Source organism: Gracilinanus agilis, chromosome 2 (genome assembly GCF_016433145.1).
Source record: "Gracilinanus agilis isolate LMUSP501 chromosome 2, AgileGrace, whole genome shotgun sequence".
Classification (NCBI taxonomy): domain Eukaryota; kingdom Metazoa; phylum Chordata; class Mammalia; order Didelphimorphia; family Didelphidae; genus Gracilinanus; species Gracilinanus agilis.
The window spans coordinates 27656465-27657825 of NC_058131.1; positions in this window are offsets into that span (position 1 = coordinate 27656465).

Genomic DNA, 1361 nt, shown 5'->3' on the forward strand with positions numbered 1-1361 from the left:
AATATACAGCCTTGCTGCTCTTAGAGACTCAACATGGGTTGGCAATGGATCCACCATTTACCTCTTCCATCTGGACAAAAGGAAATTCTGCATCAAAACAAGAGAGCCCCTTGGCATGGACTAGACTGCCTTAAAATCACGCTCCAGGCCAAGCTGTCTACATTTGCAACTGAGTCGATTCCTGATATTTTCCCTGCCTGGATGATTTTCCTTGCCTCAACTACTCTCCAAAATGTTTGGAGAAAGTATAGTTTAATGGAAAAAGAACTTGGTGGCAAAGAAATGGAAAAGTGAAGAGGTGTCTATCAATTGGGGAATGGCTAAAGAAGTTGAGGCACACATTATTATAATAGAATACTATTCTGCCATAAGAAATTATGAGCAGGTTAATTTTTTAAAAACAGACAGATCTACATGAAATGATAAAGACTGAAATGAACATAACCAAGAAAACATTATATACAGCAACAAAAACATTATAAAAAAATAACTTGTATATCTACCTCCAGAGACAGACCTCCTAAATAAAATCAAGGAAGACATAATTTCATATATGCACACATCTTTTTGTCAAATGATGTCTTCTCTAGTACAGGGAGGGGAAGAGGAAAGGGATATCCCTGGGAATTTGAATGAAACAAATAAATACATTTTAAATTTTAAGAAGAAATAAAGAGAAAGAACTGAGTTCTAAGTCAAGTTACCTGAGTCTTAATCTTAGATCAGACAGGTATTGCTCTTATGACCATGAACAACTCACTTGACCTCTCCGGGCCTCAGTTTCTTCATTTATAAAATGATGAAAATAACTTGGCAACCTTAATTATCTCACATGGTTCCAGTGAGGAAAATGTTCCGTCATCCTTAAAGCATGACACAAATGTGATTTGTGATTACATTGATAGAGACAGCATGATGGAGTAGATAGAGAGTCGAACTCAATGCCAAGAAGAGATCTAAGTTGTAGTCTCATTTTTGAAACAAACAAGCTGTGTGATTCTGGCCAAGTAACTTCCCCCCTCTTTCTCTCCAAGACTATAATTCTATCAATAGGAACAAATAACATTTTGTAGAGAAGGTACTGATTGGCATTGATAGGAATAGTTCACTTACCTAGGAGTTCCCTCTAGACATTGTGGGGGACTAAACCCCCCCCCCCCCAATTCTTTCCCCTCTTCTCCTGACATTCTTGTAAAGGATCATGAAAAGGGCACAGCTTCTGGAAAGAACAACCTTGAGATAAGGATATTGAGGCAGAGGATAATTCCCTCTCTGGCTCCAGAGGCCAGGCTCTAGTCAAAATTATTTTTGTTGACCATTTGATTACCTTAATGAGCTACCTCCATAGAGAGTAGATAAAT